Here is a 17,088-nt window from a genome sequence, read left to right on the forward strand (position 1 = left end):
GTATGAAATTTTGAAGGGTCCGTATTGGTGCGGAAGGGTGTTCAGGATGTAGTGCACCAGGAAAGACTCCAATATTTCAACCTCGAGTTTTTTCAATTGAGCCACAATGTCCCTCATTTGCATGATGTGCTCGCGCACACCTTTCACACTGGTGAGCCTTAGGGATGAGAACTTCATGATTAGGGTGCTTGCTAGTGCCTTTTCTGAAGTGACGAATTGATCATCAATGGCTTTCAGCAAGTTTCGGACCTTTTCATGCTGATCAACAGAACCACGAATACCAGCTGAAATTTTAGTCTTAATGAACATCATGCTTAGGCGATTAGATCTCTCCCATTGTTCATAAAACATGATGTCCGTTGTAGTGCTGGTATTAGTAAGTGTCGGTGGTTTATCTTTCCTAATAGCATAGTCTATGTCCATCCACCCCAAATGAAGGAGAACCCTCTCCTTCCAAACCTTATAGTTATCTCCCTTAAATTCAGGGATATCACAACGAATTTCAGAGAAATTTGCAGGTTGTACAACTGCATAAAATTAAATATCATGTGCTTATGTTAAATTTGAGTCCTAAATAAAATTTCATGCTTTACCAATGTAAACCATGCTTAAAATTGAATCTAATGACATAAAATCGCTTGTGGACTAAATTTTCAATTCAAGCAGATTCAATTATTCTTTATAATAGAATTTACCAAATTATTCACTTAATTCATAATTATAAGGGTATATTATGATTATAATTTGATATAAATTCTATCTTAGTTTTGAACTTTATGATAAAACTATTAATTCATAATTCATGTGGGTAAGTTATGAATATTTTATCCTAATTAATAATAAAAATATAATAAAAATTCTTGTAGGATAAAATTTATTATATTTAGTATAATTAATTACAATTTAAAGTCTAAATAATCTTTACGTGATCCTAACTAATCATAATATATAATATTATTTAATTAAAGATGTTGTGGCTATTATCTAATCAATTAAAATTAGATGGATCATTAGACATTATTTCTTTTATGCATAAAAATTAACTTGATATGAAAATAATGATAATTTGCATAAACAAAACTACAAAATTCATGCATAATATTTAACGATGGGTCTCGTATACTCATCCAAAATAGCATGTTTTAATTTAAAACAGAAATAATCAATTCATGCAAATTAAATAACGAGCATAGTTAATAAATTTTGCACAATAATTATTCAAATTGCATATAATTAAACCAATATTATAAGCAAAAAAAAATGAGCAAAAATTAAACATATTTCCAAATAAATGTCTTAATTCATAAAATTCTCTAAATATGGCATTAGCAAAATAGAGCATGTCTATAAACACCAAGGTAGAGATAAAAATGGCTCTGATACCAAATGTAAGCTTAATAACGATTCTGTAATGCGGAATAAAACACTTAAAAGAATTGTAAAATAAAACTTTAATGCCCAAGAAAAATACCTCCGGCCATTGATGCTCCTCACACTCTGATGCCTCAAGCGTAGCAGTCTCTTCCTCTTTTATTTTTTGATGTGTTTACGATGGCGTTGGCTCGAGCTATAGATTGGCAGATTTCTTTTGCTGGAATGATATTTGATGCCAAACGACTTTTGGCCAAAATGTTATTACGGGAAGAGTGAGCCTGTCTATATATATAGTGCGCGATCACGGGGTGGTATTCTAATAACGTAGTCCTGCTAAACACATGAACTTCGAGATACCAAAATATCTAAGAGAGGAGGACTCAAGTATTCTGGCTGCGCAAACCAAGTGGGTAGCCACAGCGGTCAACAACAACGAACGATGACTTCGTATTCCAGAAAATATGCGTAACCTTGAAAAGATATCAAAGGGATGATTGAACAAGCGTGAACAACAAAGCGACTACCTAAGATCTCTCATCCGTGTGGCACTTCCAAGCTCTGCTCACTCAACTTGATGGTGTAAGGCTGAAGGGGATTGAGTTAGTGAGCTTGGGGACCAAACAGAAGTATATATAGCCAAGCTTCCATCAAGCTTCTGTTGGCTATGTGTCAAGTGTTCCACAGATCATGGTAGAGAACTGCAGAGGGAGTAATGGACCACTCCAGAAGCTCCCAACAAGAAATTAATTAACTGCAGTTGATTTCTGTAATTTAAGGAAATTACTGCAGTTGGTTTCCAGAAATTAAGGAAATCACTGTAGTTTACTTCCGTAATTGTAGACAGCAGTTGGGAAAACATAAAAGAGCTTAACAGGGTTTTCTTAGAATGGAACGACTCTCGAGTATGTCATAAACTTCCTTTTCAATTCAATAATATGTGGCTAAAGGAGAAGGGTTTTCAGCAATTAGTATATTCTTGTTGGACTAGCAACTCTTCAAAGGAGGTGGAGTCACATGAATAGGGTTTGCGAGAAATTGGGGCAGTTAAAACAAAGAGTCAAACAATGGGAGAGGAAGAAGAAGAAAGTGCTGACGGATGAATTGGAATTAATAGATGAGAAGTTGGAGTACCTGGCAGATCCATCTCATGTGGATATCTTCTCTTGGAAGGTTTTACATGAATGCCAAATTCTGGAAAATAGGAAGAGATATAAACTGATAATTCAAGAAGAGGGGTGGCAACTCAAAAACCAAACAATTTGGTTATAGGCAACAGATTGGAACATAAGTATTTTCACAGATATGCCACATAAAGGAGGGATAATGGTATATGGGAAGTGAATCGAGAAGATGGAGAGGTGGTATACAAATTAGAGGGCATACATAAGGAAGTTGTTCAGACATTTTCAAGAACAATATACAGCTAGGAGTGATCTAGAGATTGAAGATTAGGGTGAGACAGTATATCCCAGAAACTTTTTCAAATGAAGAAAATGAAGAAGTTGGCCGACCTGTGACATTAGAAGAGGTGGAAATGATTCTTTTTTGACTAGATGGGCAGGGACCTTCATATGGTGGAGTTGTCCAGAATTTCTCTGAAGATTACAGGTGCCTTAAATTCCGAAGAAATATAAACCATTGATTTTTAATGATTTTCGTCTGATTTCTCTTTGTGATCTTTTATATAAATTGATTTCCAAAATCATTGCGCTAATGCTAAGAGATAAACTAGATGTACATTTCTCTCTAGAACAATTTGGTTTCCTGAAGAATTTTCAAATACATGATGCTATTGCTATAGCTCAAAACATATTAAAGCCTTGATGTTGAAACTAGATCTTGTGAAAGCCTATGACTGTATTGACTAAACATTCTTGAAGTTGGCTTTATATAGATTGGGACTAACATTTAATGTGGTGGATTGGATCATGGCTTGTATTTTGTCAGTACATTTTTCTATCCTCATCAATGGTATCCCATCTACTTTCTTCAAGGCTACAAGAGGATTAAGACAGGATTTGTTATATTTCACCATTGTTATTCCTAGTTGTTGAAAGTTTCAGTAGGATGATATTGGCAGAAAAGCAAGCTAAAAATATCTTTGGGATCATGGTCACAAGGCATATATTTATCACTCATCTCTTATTTGTTGATGACATTCTTTAGTTTGGAAAAGGAGAATCACAGGAATGGCTCAATTACTTAGGGTAATTGAGAGTCTTAGCAGAGCTTTCGGGTTGGAGACCAGCAAATCAAAATCTCACTTCATTGATTCGGAGGTGGAAGATGATACAAAAGGACTATCACATAGTTCTTTATTATGAAGAGTCAGCCATCATCAAGTCTTAGTAGATCTTCTGGCTTGGAGACCAGCGAGTTGAAATCTCACTCCATTGATTCGGAGGTGGAAGATGATACAAAAAGGACTATCACATAATTCTTTATTATGAAGAGCCAGCCATCATCAAGTGGCTTTACTTACCTTGGTTTTTTTCTCAAAGCTAATAATTAACGAATTGAGGATTGGGTTTGTCTCATTAAGAAATTTGAAAATAAATTGATCAATTGATCTTCAAAGTGGCTCTCTATTGGAGGTAGGTTGATGCTTGCAAAGGCCTCTCTATAGAATCTCCCAATTTACTGGATGATGGTGGCAAAAGTTCCTATTAACATATTAAAAAGATTAAGAGCCATTATGGCAAATTTTACTTAGTCAAGATCGGTACAAATTCCATTTGGCTAAATTTGATGATCTTACCAGGCCGATTGAAGACAGATGATGGGGTCTAAGAAATATTTTCTGGTTTGGATGGGCTCTTATAATTAAATCTTTGTGGAAAGTATTGTTTAAGGAGGGTTTATGGCATGATATAATTATGGACAAATACTTCAATGACTTGGGTGTTTATGATTGGATAACGTCTCAGAACCAGTGGAATGGGAACTATCCTTACATATGGAGAAGCTTAATTTCCATCAAGCAATGGATTGCGGGTTCAGGACAACTTATATGGGTGGGAGATGATAACATAATTGGGACATCAAGGCAGATTAACTTATCTCCACAATTGAAGGAGACACTTGTTGAAGAAAGTGTAACTAGGTTCGGTCTTCATAATGACACATTCCAATGTAAATGATGTAAATTGTATCTAGCAAAATATTTTTGTAAATTTGAGTCATGGGTTTCATGCTCAAAATTTGTTTTAGTAGCTCCCACTGAGAGCTCTAGGCTAGGTGATAGGTTTGTGTTTGATGTATACAATTACACTTGTGAATTATATAGTTTGTGTCTCCAAGATCAAGGGCAGAACCATGTGGAATATCTCCTCCAAGTTCAAGTACAAGTGGCTAGTAAAAGTCTCCTCCAAGCGAAGATAAAAAGGCATTGTAATTTCGCCAAAAATATATTATATTCATGTCGACTAAATCAATTATGTAAGTAGGCCTAAAGACAAGTGATGTCCGCCTAATGAGCAACCTTGAGAGGACTATAAATAAGGGCCTCTCCTCCCTCATTTGAACACATTCTTATCACATCAATTTGGTCTCTCTCCTATGCAAAGAAGTTTGTCTAAGGGTGCAAAGAAAGGGTCAACTCAAGGAGCCACAGGTCAACAAGAAGCAATTTTGTTTTGCCATCTATAACCGCAGGAAATCTGTCCACACATGCAAGGCTAGGGCATCATCTTATATGCTCTCATTAGCAAGGAAAGAGTTCGATCTTGGGTCTATTTTAAGGGAAGATTTATTTGAAGAGCAGAGACAAGTAGAGCAAAGGTTTAGGAGGGCTAGAAGAGCCCTAAACCTCTCACACATGCGAAGGAACAGGTCACAATTAGGGCTGCATTACAGTCCTAGGTCATCTTCATGAAAAGGGTTGATTTGAGGCCTAAAGAGTTCGGTTGTTGGTCTAGAAGGAAGCTCCAAGTATAGTGAGGCAAGGAGGAGGCTACAAGATCAAGTAGCTCACTCACACGTGCGAAGACAGTGACATCTTCAGGTCTGCTGCTAGGGTTGTTGAACAGTTCACATCAAGGAAGCAGATCATCTTGTCTAAAGGCAAGCGTTGAGGACAACAAGCTTGACAAGTGAACTATTTTGGACAAGTGAAGCTTGGAGGAAGAAGGAAGGGAGAGGGAAGTTAATCCTTCCATCTATAGTTGCAGATTTGATCTATGGTACAGCAAGTCAGAGGACAATAGTAGCAGAAGGTACTAGCCTTGATCTTGGAGACACTTTGGTCAAAGGGTCTTTGTATGGGTCTTGGAAATTTTTCAAGTGAAGATTCTATAAGAAGAATTACCATGGGTTTTCCTCTCAGGTTGGAGAGGTTTTGCCCTAGTTGTTGCCTATATCTTGTGTTATTGTTCTTTTGCTTATTATGCATGATAGCTGGTCGATGAAGGTAATAAACATACACATATGAAAAGATCTTGTTTGAATAAGTAAAAGGATAAAAATACTTCACAAGCAGTTATCTAAGATAGAGAAATCATTAACATATCAAGCCCTTAGATTTCTCAACATGGTATCAGAGCTTTGGTAGTACATCAAGGAAGCATTGATAAAGAACATTAAAGAAGAGGCAAGGCAATTGAAGTTGAAGGCAAAGCTAGATTCAGATCCACATTCTGAAACTCCAAGATCTATCAAAGAGAAGACAAGATCTACTATTCAGGTAGATCTATAAGAGGAAGGTATCAAGAATCCTCACTTCAGTTGAAGAGCAGATCCTCAAGGATAAAATATCAAGTTGCCTAGCATTCAAAAATAGACGAGCTTCCTCGAGCTCATACAAGGCAGCCATCCAAAGTCAAAGCTTCAAGGATCATCACATCATGTAAGTATCTTATTTATTTGAGCAAATCTAGTCTTGAAAAAGATGTCTTCTTGCAAGGAAAGAAATAAGTTAGTTGGAGTTGCCAACTTCCTTGCTTGGAAGAAGAGAACTGGCCTCAATTTGAAAGAACAAGAAGTTATTGAACATGTGAAAAAGAAAATTGTTGTTCCTACTAATACTCAAGAATTGGCTAAGTATAACAAGAACGAATTTAGAGCTAAAAAGATTCTCATAGAATCTATCAATGACTCTTTAATTCCTTATGTAGTCAAGCTTGAAACAACCAAGGAAATCTATGACAAATTGATAGACCTATTCTCTGTCAACACTGCAGGAGAATGGATCTCTTTAAGGAATGAGTTGTACAAGATGAAGATCAACAAAGGAGAACATATAGCTCCATACTTCATAAGAGTTTCTAAAATAAAAGATTCCTTATGTAGCCAAGCTTGAAACAACCAAGGAAATCTATGACAAATTGATAGACCTATTCTCTGTCAAAACTGCAGGAGAATGGATCTCTTTAAGGAATGAGTTGTACAAGATGAAGATCAACAAAGGAGAGGGTATAGCTCCATAATTCAAAAGAGTTTCTGAAATAAGAGATCAATTACAGGATCGAGGAGAAATCATGTCTGATCAAGAGATGACTACTATAGTGCTCAATGCACTACCTGAGAATGGGGAAACTTTACAGCCAACATATGGGGTAAAAAGGAGGCGTCCTCACTCAATGATCTGTGGGAAATATGCAAAGTAGAAGAAACCAGATTAAAGGCCAAGGAAGATATTGCAGTTGGATCCAAGGAGCAAGCATTTGCTGCCAGGTTCAAGAGAAAAGGAAAGTTCGGAAAGTTTGAGAGATCTGGTCACCAGCAACATCCCAAGAAAGACATGTCAAAGATTCAATGCTTTGAATGTCACGAATATGGACACTACCAAAGAGATTGTCCCAAGCGAAAGAATAATGGTAAGAAGAAACATGAAACAACTCATGTCGCCCAAGAAATACACGACAATGAAAAGAAGTTGAAGAAGGAGGAGCCACAGGATCTTTACTATGATTAAAAGATCACCTCCTATTTTCTTTCATAGTTCTTAGTTGTATAGCAGATTGCATAGCATTTTGTGACATGTTGTGATTCATGAACATTCTTGTGTGTTGTTTAAGTAACTTTTTAAAGGATGTACTGATTATGTATTCTGTACCATCCATGGATGAACAATTGATGTATGAGGATATGTTGAATCCTCTAGAAATACTGTTAATGGTTATGATTAAAGTATGTTGTATTTCTTTATGTAAGGATTCTAGGAAGGAATGAAATTGCTATGTGTAGGAAACCCTAAGATGAGAACACTTTGGTTCTCTGAATCTTTGAAGAGTTTTTACAGGCAAATATCCTCTATGAAGAATCCAGGTTCATATAAGTCAGAACGATGGTACTAAGAGAACCTGTAAGGATCAAGACAACTTCGTTGCAGGTCAAAGATCCCTCAAGAAGTTCGCTGCAAGAATCATGGTATGATTCAAGACAAATGAGGTATGTATACTTGTGTTTAATATTATAATATCATGTCATATGGTTGAAGGTAACATGGATCAAGCATGATCAAGAGAAAAAGGATCTCCTCCTCTGAAAGGATGAAGGAAGGCTTAAGTCACACTAGATGAAATCAACATAATATGTCATCATATGGAGTATGAGGTCGCTGACTACAACGTAGAAACTCTGATTGAAAGCTCTTGAAATGGAAGGTGTGAGGATGGTAGAGATCATGAAATATGCAACCATGATGAAGGCAATCAACATCCAGAGAATCAAGAAGATTTGACTAGAAAATATCCCCAAAAGATATGGAGACTCTAATGGAAGTCTGAAAATATGAAGACCCTTGACAACAGATATATTTGGAAGATGTGTCAACATGTATGCAGGGTGTTGATACCTACAAGAAGATGTCACTGGAAAAGGTCATCACCAAAAAGGTAATATGTGATTTTTTTTTGGTTTCTGACCCTTTGGGATAAGTCTGGGTATGTGTGCAGGGACATGGTAAGAAGAGTTGTGAAGGATGTCACAACTATGTTCCTTGATCTAGAGCAATCACTATTGAAAGAAAGGTGGAGATAGATGGCCCTATGAAGGAAGCCCCAGATGTAAATTCAAGGAGGATATTTTCCAGGAAAAAAGGAATGACATGATGGAGGAAAGTGATGAATGGTTGAACCCTACATATGAAGACATTGATGACATCGAGGTGTTGGATCATCAGTGAACTAGAAGACCCTATAAAGTACTGATGATAGAGTCCCTGTTTCAGAGGGAGGTTCCTACGAGTAAAGGAACATGAGTAAGTTTCTGAGTAAAGAGAAACTTGGAACTCATCCCTGGTTAAAAGGGAGAGTTAAAGACGACATTCTTGTCTTTAGTTTGGAAGAAAGAATGGAGGATTGTGTAATCATCTCGCATCTGAGGGAGCTTTGGAAGGTTCCTATGAGTAAAGGAGCATGAGTGAATTTCTGAGTAACGAGAAACTTGGAACTCATCCCTGGTTAAGAGGGAGAGTTAGACACAACATTCTTGTCTTTAGTTCGGAAGAAAGAATGGAGGATTGTGTAATCATCTAGCATCTGACACTCTTTGAGGATGTGGTAGGGCATCCAAGACAAGAGTGGGCAAGAGGACCGATATTCTTGAGCGTTGGGAACCTAAGATGAGAATAGTCCTAGTAGGGCATACTCAGAGAACACCTAGGTGGGTATGACCCTAAGAGAGCCAATGATGATTTGTGTCTATCAATCATTGGTTGCATCAACATTGTGCTCTGATCTAAGTTGGAGATAGCGCTGTTAGTCAAGGCCTTGCTATATGAAAACGATGTTGGTTGAAATGATGCTATAACAGATGGAATGCAAATCTGATCTTCTTATGAGAATTCTTTTGTGAACTTGAATAATTGTCCAAGTACCATGTATGCATGAATACCTCCCTAGTTAAGAGGAAGTGTTGAAGAAAGTGTAACTAAGTTCAGTGTTCATAATGACACATTCCAGTGTAAATGATGAAATTGTATCTAGCAAAATATTTTTGTAAATTTAATTCATGGGTTTCATGCTCAAAATTTGTTTTAGTAGCTCCCACTGAGCGTTAAGCTCTAGGCTAGGTGATAGGTTTGTGTCGTTGATGTATACAATTGCACTCGTAAATTATATAGTTTGTCTCCAAAATCAAGGGCAAAAGCATGTGGAATATCTCCTCCAAGTTCAAGTACAAATGGCTAGTAAAAGTCTCCTCCAAGCGAAGATAAAAAGGCATCATAATTTCGGCAAAAATATATTATATTCATGTCAACTAAATCAATTATGTAAGTCGGCCTAAAGACATGTCATGTCGGCCTAATGCGCAACCTTGAGAGGACTATAGAAAAGGGCCTCTCCTCCCTCATTCGAACACACCCTCATCACATCAATTCAGTCTCTCTCCTATGTGAAGAAGTTTGTCCAAGGGTGCAAAGAAAGGGTCAATTCAAGGAGTCGCAAGTCAACAAGAAGGAAGTTTGTTCTGCCATCTATAACTGCAGGAAATCTGTCCACACGTGCGAGGCTAGGGCATCATCTTATATGCTCTCATTAGCAAGGAAAGAGTTCGATCTTGGGTCTATTTGAAGGGCATATTTATTTGAAAAGCAGAGACAAGTAGAGCGAAGGTTTAGGAGGGCTAGAAGAGCCCTAAACCTCTCACACGTGTGAAGGAACAGGTCACAATTACGGTTGCGTTACAGTCCTAGGTCATCTTCATGAAAAGGGTTGATTTGAGGCCTAAAGAGTTCGATTATTGGTCTAGAAGTAAGCTCCAAGTATACCGAGGCAAGGAGGAGGCTACAAGATCAAGTAGCTCACTCACACGTGCGAAGACAGTGACATCTTCAGGTTTGTTGCTAGGGTCTCTGAACAGTTCACATCAATGACGCAGATCATCTTGTCTAAAGGCAAGCGATGAGGACAACAAGCTTGACAAGTGAACTATTTTGGACAAGTGAAGCTTGGAGGAAGAAGGAATGGAGAGGGAAGCTAATATTTCCATCTATAGTTGCACATCTGATCTATGGTACAGCAGGTCAAAGGACAGCAGTAGCAGAAGGTACTAGCCTTGATCTTGGAGACACTTTGGTCAAATGGTCTTTGTATGGGTCTTGGAGATTTTTTAGAAGAATTACCATGGGTTTTCCTCTCAAGTTGGAGAGGTTTTGCCCTGGCTGCCTATATCTTCTGTTATTGTTCTTTTGCTTATTAAGCATGATAGCTGGTTGATGAAGTTAATAAACATACACATATGAAAAGACCCTGTTTGAATAAGTAAAAGGATAAAAATACTTCACAAGCAGTTATCTAAGATAGAGAAATCATTAACATATCAAGCCCTTAGATTTCTCAACAACACTCAGGTCAAAAGGTATATTTTACTAATGTCAAATTTATAAACTAACTAATCCTATAAGATGTGTTCCACGATGGTTGTCAGCGCAAGATATCGAACTATCAGGTGAACCGGCTCGAGAGTGGCAGACATATACCTAGGGCTTATCACATGCTGAGATTTTCCTAAACCATCATGCAGATAGCATTTGGCTGGAAAGGATTTGGTGTTGATGGTGTTGTTTCAGTCAAAGATGCATATTCACATATAGCAAAAACATATGCACCAGAGGAGAGACAGTGGTGGTTTACTAAGATATGGCGATGGAAAGCACCATTAAAAATTAAGTTGTTCATTTGGCTGACTCTAAAAGACAATATACTCACATGGGATAATTTAAAAAGAAGGGGTTTTCTGGACCTGGTATGTGCACATTGTGTGAATCTGAAGATGAATCCGCCATACATATATATCTGCAATGCAATTTTTCCAAGTATGTTTGGCATGAGGTGAATGAGATGTTGGGAATCAATTCAAATTGGAATCAGCCCTCCATTAGTGACTCACTGGTGGAATGAGCATAAAGGAATCACACACATAAGGCATTTCCTCTTTTTATATTCTGGTGTCTTTGGAAGAGGAGGAATGTCAAATTATTTGAAGGGAAGAATTCTTTCATTTCCTTTTTGTTGCACACAAGTGGATGGATATTACTTGGAAACATATGGGTCAAACAAGATACACAAACACAGAGCTAAACAATTGCATGGACATGCAAGGATTTATCCCATGGCTTTTTTTGATGGGGTGTCAGTGAATCTTGATTGTGGGAGTGTAGGGGCTCTCCATCTGTCCGACTCTCACAGATACAAACTTTTTTGGAACAATGGAAGAGGCACAAATCAAAAAGTTGAGTTATTGGCTTTATGATGCATCTTATACTTTGCTAGGATGAAAGATATTTCATATTTGAATGTTTTAGGAGATTCCAAGGTTACCATTGACTTTATAAATGGTGGTGCCAGGTTGTATGCACCATCCATTGCAAACTGGAAAAACTGGATTAATGGTATCATCTTTACTTCAAGTAGATCACTTTCCAAATGTATTTAGAGATATGAATACAGAGGCATATCACCTATCGAAGAGAGGAGTTGTCGCTGCAGCAAGTATCCTGTACCATGAAGAATATATTGAGACATGTCTGGACAGGGGTACATTCCTCTCTTCCCACTTGTGTATGCTTGGTAATTTGGCTACTTTTAGGAGGATATCCAATCCACAAGCACTTGAAATTTGTGCTTGGTAATGGTGATGCCAAGTTGTATGCACCATCCCTTGCAAACTGGAAAAATAGGATTAATGGTATCATCTTTACTTCAGGCATATCACTTTCCAAATGTATTTAGAGATATGAATATAGAGGCAGAGCACCTATCGAAGAGAGGAGTTGTTGCTACAGCAGGTATCATGTACCATGAAGAATATATGGTGTTAAGTTTAGGTATGTTTTATGCTTAGAGCAATTTATTTCAATTTTCACAGTTAGCTCAATATCTTTACCAGATTAGCAATCACATCAGCATTAAAGTAAACTGCAAATAGAACATAAACATAGATTGCAGAAGACAAGCCAAGACAAGAGGACACAAGATGTGGCGCTAGCCAGGGACAAACCCCAATGTGGGGAAACCCTTGATCAATTCTTCTTATATGTTCTTCAATAGCTCAGCAGAGAGAGAGAGAGAGATAGTACATTTACAGCAAAAGTCAACACTTTGACTTATCCAAATAAGAGCATAGATCATCTCTAAGAAGATGATACATGAGATCAGTGGAAGACATGTTGCAATCACTGATTCTCCAAGGTGACTCCTTCACCTATCATTGTGTTGCATCTCGTCATCATGCTGCACCTCACCGTGGTGCACCATGTTGTACCCATCATCACAATGCTGGACCTTATGACCATGTTGTACACATCACATTGTTGAACCTTATGTTGCACTACTGTCCCAGTGTTTAGCATTGTTGTACCTTGTGCCACTGTTGCACCAAGTTGTCACCCATGTGCTTGTTGCACCATCGTTGCTTTGTGTACTTGCTGCACCAAGTACCATAATGTTGTCCCAATGTGCTTGTTGCACTTTGTTGTTGTTGATGTCCCATGTACCATACTATTGCAGCACCATGAACTCGCTGCACTAAACACAATTGTCCCATGTACCATACCACTATGTACAGCGACCATGTACTTCTTCTTGTTGTTGTCCTATTGTGCCACTGCAGCACAATGTCATAACTGTCCTAATCATTGTGTTGTCCCAACAAGTTGTTGTCCCATCATTGTGTTGTCCAATGAGTTTGCAGCACCATGTACCTTGTTGTCACATTGTTGTACCATTATACCATTGTTGTCCCATTATGCACTATATGCCATTGACCATGGTTGTCCGATTGTGCACTATGTTGCACTATACATCCAACTATCATATTCAAGGTGGCTAGCTATAGTGCTATGGCCTACGGCCTAGCACATAGTAATGCCAATGTCTTCTCCTCTCAGCGTTTAGGTGAGCTTCCATTAAGACAGCAATCCATGACAATCAAAACAGCAGTTAGAGAACAGCGTTAAGGATAGTTGGAGGTGGCTTCTTTACCTCAACATTTAAGTGTGAGAGCTCTATGACAGCAGCGAGGGCATTACTTGTGTAGAACTTCTCTTCTAAGACATCGTTTAGGTACCATCTCCATTAGGCAGCATAACAACTATGATTAGGGCATCTCTCCTCCTTAGACCTGCAGCTAGGGATTTTGCCTTCATTTCCATGGCTGAGGGCATCTCCATAACTGCGGTTAGGGTCACCCTTGGGACAACGTAGTAGATGAGGGTTTTCTTCCTTAACAGCGTAGAGGATTAGGGCTCACTGTGTCCTAGATCTGGGTCATACGTAGAGCTGCTAGAGCATCATCTAGCACTACGTTTAGGGTATCCTTTTAGGACTGCGTTTATCCCTTAGATATTCTTCTTTCCACTAAAACCCAAAACAAATGGAGAAGAAGAAATCTCAAGGGAGTTGTGTGTACAAATGACTTGCAAGGCACTCGTATTTATACCAAAACGTGGAGCACAAGAGGGGGCAGTTTAGTTGCTGGCCTACTTTGACGAATTGTCCCATAACCCCAATAAATTCATATCTCCATGAAAACTTATCATAATCGGATGATCTTTAGATCAATCCTACACCTCTCGATGAGAGGGATCCAAGAAAAATATTAGTTGCCATAAATAAGATGACCCACATGGAGTTTGGCCCTAGTTGCCAATTTTAACACTCTCTCTCAACTAGGGAGAACTCCATCCGTTGATCCATATGTCCGACCGTACTATCTCTGCGATCAATGCCCTGCACTGCTCCTCTCCGCTCTGCTCTGCTGAGCTCTACTCTGTTGAACCATGAAGAAGAAGAATTGATCGAGAATGTCTCATACCATTCTCTACTTACCCGAAATCAGTTTTATTGATCTCAAATCAATATCACAAGAGAGTGTCTCAAACCATTCATACTGATCCCAGATCAGTTTCATTGATCCCAGATCAATGGAGGTCATCCTAGCATAGAGAGTACGGTAGATACAACGATGCATCCTTCGATAGTACTACTATGGGCCCTAACCCCATTTCCCTGTTCATTGGCCAAATGAGAGGTACTTCCCATGAGTCCTAGACTGCATGGGTAGGATGCCTCCACAGGAGAACCATTCATCTTGTCCCTAAGTCGCAACGAGATATCATAGGGGAAGGCTGAGCCATTCACCCTGTACACAGTGCACCATTAGGGGAGGGTGAGTCGCCCTATGGTCGCATGTTGCTCCAGTAGTACCCCAAGCCCCCCGGAGCTCCCAGAGATCAATGCATGCAACATGCAAGACCCTCATAAGAAGGTCTCTCAACGACTCCAAGTCGTTAGGGAAAGCCACAAATTTGACCTTTCCCTGGGGCTTTGACAGAATGTCTGTGACCTGTACATCAGTCTCAATGCGATAGAGCCTCCTTGCTCATTGACGTACCATATCCCAGATAAGGTAGTATCTGATGTCTATATACTGGAGCAATCATAGAATACGAGATTCCTCAACAATCGAATTCCCGCCCTGGTTGACACAGAAGATCACGGTGGTATCCATCATGTGTACAAATCGCTCACTGAGGAGCTTCCACAACCGAGCAGCGTCACACGAGATCAGACTAGTAGCTATCTATTCTGTCTCAGCGATGCTCAAAGCAACTGTCTTATGCTTTCTGCTCATCCAAGATATCGAACAGAACCCAAAGAGAATCAACACTCAGAAGTGCTCTTGAGATCCTCCACACTGCCTGCCTAGTCAGCATTCGAACAGTCATGCAGCGTCATATTTCCGGCAATGTATCTCAATCCATGAGAGATTGTGCCCCGAAGATATCTTAGAAGATTCTTGGCACCAATCTAGTGAGGCTCAATCATATATGAGCTCATCATACTAACTGCAAATCATATGTCTGAACAGAAGTTCACCAAGAACATCAACGCAAATGAGTTTATGAAACTAAGAAGCATTTCCCAAATCTGGCCCAACATCACTACCATTTAACTTCTTAAAGTTAAGATCCTCGAGGTAGTCACGAGCTTGCAGTTTACCATTCCACATCCGAAATCCAACTCCCTCTTACTTCTGCAAATGAGAGGGTCTACACCTGTCAGAAATAGGTCGTCCTCAGAGGATGCCGGTATGAGAGGTCTATCATCCACAACCTTCAAGCAATGGTTTGGATTAGCTTCGCTCCTAGTGAATCTCAGCTTCATCAGACAGCTATCAATCCTCTCATACTACGCCCGGGGTGTTTTGCTTCAAGCCATAGAGGGCTTTCTTCCACCTGCATACATGAGATTCCCATTCATGAATCTCAAAACCCTCGGGGTGTTCCGAACATATGGCCCTGCTACATGAGGGGAATGGTCCCCTTGTAAGATTTTCCTTCAGTACATCTCAAACATGTACCTTCATGCTCTTTTTGAATTCACGCATCTGTGTCACCATCTGACTCACATCGAGTAGGGCCCCATCATAAGTAGACCTCCAGTGCTAGAGATGAGATGTGTCCACTGACATGGTCCCCAATCGACCATCCTGCAACTTGATACAAATTGCCAACCCTGAACCCATGAGTAAAAACATCTATGAAAATTCTATTTTCAAATATGTACATTTCCATCGATGAATGCCACCCTGAAACCTTTGACTTCCATTGTCGAAATGGACACTAGGTTCTTCTAGCGATCAATTACACAAAAGAGATTCTTGTAAATGATTTGAGTTACCCTCATTGAATTGAGGGGTAACATTCCCTACACCCTTTTTGGGATAGGTGGCATCGGCTCCAAGTATAATCCCACGATTGTTTCCATCTCTACTAAATTAGAGAGAGCACCCTTCTATCCGATGAAGTGTCTTGAAGCACTACGATCAATAAGCCAGATTCCCAAAGAATATGAAGGAGAGGGCCAATACAGGATAACGCTTCTTTATCTTATCAGAAAAAATATTTGATTCTTCATACCTGGGGTTCCTTGCTTTCTTTGAAGAGTCAGTCGTTTCCTTGATGACCTACATTACCTGTCATTCCTCTGATCATTGAAGATGTCCCTGGAATGATTTTTATCATCATCAAGTGATGTGTCCCTGCCATTCAGACACTCCTTCGCATAATGGCCGAACTTATTTACAAACAAGGCATCAGCCTTTCCTTCCACCCTTAAATCCGAACTTGCCAATGAAGTGATCTTTAAGTAGGCCATTAGAAGTTTCCGCTGCGCCATTCTGATAATATTCTCTGCTTCGATTTCACCCTTGGTGAATTTGAAGAGGGATGAGGAATCCATTGATCCTTTTGTCATTTCCCAACTATCTTTGGTGATTGCTCTTTCACTCTTGCTTGGGCATTATCTTCACCTCAGTTCTGATACCATGTTAAGTTTAGGTATGTTCTATGCTTAGAGCAATTTATTTCAATTTTCACAGTTAGTTCAATATCTTTTCCAAATTAGCAATCACATCAGCATTAAAGTAAACTGCAGATAGAACATAAACATAAATCGCAGAAGACAAGCCAAAACAAGAGGACACAAGATGTGGCGCTACCCAGGGACAAACCCCGATGTGGGAAACCCTTGATCAATTCTTATATGTTCTTCAATAGTTCAGCACAGAGAGAGAGAGAGAGAGAGAGAGTACATTTACAACAAAAGTCAACACTTTGACTTATCTAAATAAAAGCATAAATCATCTCTAAGAAGATAATACATGAGATCAGTTGAAAACATATTGCTTCCACTGATTCTCCAAGGTGACTCCTTCACCTATCATTGTGTTGCATCTCGTCATCATGATGCACCTCACCATGATGCACCA

Source organism: Pinus tabuliformis, chromosome J (assembly GCF_031772625.1).
Source record: "Pinus tabuliformis cultivar Carrire ecotype Pingquan chromosome J, CPIR1, whole genome shotgun sequence".
NCBI lineage: Eukaryota > Viridiplantae > Streptophyta > Pinopsida > Pinales > Pinaceae > Pinus > Pinus tabuliformis.